This window comes from Sander vitreus, chromosome 21, assembly GCF_031162955.1.
Source record: "Sander vitreus isolate 19-12246 chromosome 21, sanVit1, whole genome shotgun sequence".
In the NCBI taxonomy this organism is placed as follows: Eukaryota; Metazoa; Chordata; class Actinopteri; order Perciformes; family Percidae; genus Sander; species Sander vitreus.
This window is the reverse complement of record NC_135875.1, coordinates 2700270-2703394: the sequence shown is the minus strand read 5'-3', so window position 1 is coordinate 2703394 and position 3125 is coordinate 2700270.

Genomic DNA, 3125 nt, shown 5'->3' with positions numbered 1-3125 from the left:
GTTTTGTGTTTTTGAGTGCAGCTAATGAAGCTCTCTGGAGGGACTCGTCCCTGAATGATTGAACTATAAGCGGTCTTTAACAGGAGACATTTGTCTCTTCTGATCTGGGCTCATTACAGCTAACAAGAGGCAGAATCCTCTATTTCATTAAGATTAGCAGTCAATGGGATTGATTTTTCACAGCTAGGGAAGAAAACACAACAACAAGGTCCTTTTTTGGTGCGTTTCTGTGGAGGTCCAACTCATCTCAGCTAGTTCCAAAAAAGGATGTATAAGATCTTAGTTGTACAGTTGCTGAAATTCAGACCTGTACAGCAGCGTCAGCATCAATATATTTCAATAATCTTTCTCGTTCCGTTCCTCCACTCCTCTCCTCTCTGCTAACCAACCTACCAACTGCTGTACTAAGCTTGTTTCTGCACCTGCCTGCACTACCAGGGGCGGGGCTTAAAGGGGGGCACGGGGTGCCCCCCCCCCCCCCCAATTTGGAATCCTGGAATTGCCCCTGTACACTACACCTCCCTGGATACACCACTAGAAAAAGTCCAGGCATAAGATTAGATAGTTACTCTTTCTTTCTCCTCCAGATTTCTCCTCACTCCTACACTCACCTCTTTCTATTTCTACTTTGGCACACTCAAATGATTCAGGTGGAACAGAGGTATCTTACTTCTGTTGGATAAAGTAAATCTATATTAAATATTGTTCTTGGATGTTTCAGTAGAAATAATATAAATATTTACTGACTCGATCCCATTGGTTCCTACTGAGAATGCGATGTGAATCTTAAAAAAATGGGTCACTTTCAATTTAAAAAAGCTAAGACACTGCAGGGTACTGTAGATCTAGCAGACGTTACTCAAACAGGAGGAAATATAGCAATTTTGGAGGACTATTTTCAGCGGGCGGATTAATCCAGATTTGGAGTGTGAGTATTTGTAGCAGCAGGACAGTGTGTGTGTGGGATCGAGTCAGAAATAAACTACAGAATGTGTGTTCATTGGGATGAAGGAACATGTCAGCCCGGGCAACAGTGTCGCTCATTGATGTGTTAACAACAGGGCTCTATGGCACAGAGGAAGAAGATATATGAGTTTGGATAAACAGACAACACTTGTTATTGGGAAAAATGTAATACTAGTTTTGATCTTTTGATGGGGTTTGTTGTCAAGAATGAAGATACCATCATTATCTAGAGCTGCAATGATTAATGGATTAATCCATTAGTTAGTCAACTATTAGTCAACTATAGTTGGCAATTAATTAATTGAACTCAGTTTCAGTCATTTTTTATGAAAGAAAAGTAAAGATTCTCTGATTGCAGCTTCTTGAAATGTGAACATTTTCTAGTTTCTTCACTCCTGTGTGACAGTAAACTGAATATCTTTGAGTTGTGGACAAAACAAGACATATGAGGACGCCATCTTGGGCTTTTGGGAAACACTGATTTTAAAGACCAAAACAACTAATCAGTTAATCCAGAAAGTAATCTACAGATTAATCGACAATGAAAATGATCGTTATTTGCAGCCCTATAATTATCGTACACATCAGAAATCTTGATTAGTTGATCAGTTCCAAAAAGGTTCGACCCACATTCTGTAACTGAGAAGAAAATGTACAGTAGTGTTTCTGATATGAAGTCAATTTTACACTACGGGTGTGGCAGTCATACATGTTGCATCTGCTTAAAATAATAATGCACAAGTGAATCTCCTGGACTTAAATGCTCTGTTTTCATTGCGACTGCACGTGGACCTAAGGGTGTTCCTTAAATATTAATCCCGAGCAGCATCCCCAGTCACACTCTCCGTCTTGTGCTGCTGGGGGTGATGGGATTTGTAAGCGAGGGAGTTTTAAATAAACCACAACAGAGCCAGAATATGTCTCTGCTCTCGGTAATTACCCCCCTGACAAATAAAGAGTAATTAAATCTGAATGCTCTTGTAGTGTATCACAGCACTGAAGGGTTATTGTGGAACGAATTAGCAAGCTGGCATTCTCCACTTCTTCCTCCCACTCTGCTTCATGTTGCACTTTTTATTGACATCGTTGCTGTACTGTACCTCTGGTTTTATTTAGCCCATTCGAGTGAATTCCGACTGGGACTCCCATGTTCCAGGAACCCCTGAGCCGGCCAGCTAATCCTGCATCTAACTGTTAAATTTGCATGTTTTTTGTTGTTGTTTATATTCTCTTGTCTTCCTGCATTCTGCCAGCCGGCCAGTTAAACAACAGCGTTCGCACTCTGTCCAATTATACTAAGAGCCTGATACTGACTGAGAGCCAGTCGCACCAGCTTTCAGAGGATCAGCATAAACTGGCAGCAGAAATGACACTCTGTGGTGTGTATGTGTGTGTGTGTGTGTGTGTGTGTGTGTGTGTGTGTGTGTGTGTGTGTGTGTGTGTGTGTCTGGTTGGCACTGCTGTTGGCAGGAATCAGTGTCAGAGACTTACAGCCCTGCGTGGCTGTCTGTCCAATCTCTTTCCATGGCAACCGTTGCATTTCAGAAGCCATCGCAGAACGAATTAAATAAATCACCCACTGCTCAAAATTGGGAACAAGATATTATTTACGAGAGCGGACAGCATGCACGCGACACACATAGAGCATAGTACAAACCACAAAGTCTGAAAATTGGCCTCACTGGTACAGAGTGAGGCTCAGAGCGGCATAATGAGAGAGAAATGAAGCTAAAATTGTAGTTGTAGTAGTCCATGGCGTAGTAGGGCACAGCAGGGCACAGCCGGGCATAGCAGGGCGTAGCAGGGCATACAGGGCGTAGCAGGGCATACAGGGCATAGCAGGGCATACAGGGCATAGCAGGGCATACAGGGCGTAGCAGGGCATAGCAGGGCGTAGCAGGGCATACAGGGCGTAGCAGGGCATACAGGGCATAGCAGGGCATACAGGGCATAGCAGGGCATAGCAGAGCATAGCAGGGCATACAGGGCGTAGCAGGGCATAGCAGAGCATAGCAGGGCATACAGGGCGTAGCAGGGCATACAGGGCGTAGCAGGGCATAACAGAGCATAGCAGGGCATAACAGGGCGTAGCAGGGCACAGCAGGGCATAGCAGGACATATACACATTTTTCTTTTCCATTTATCTACTTCAAACCGAA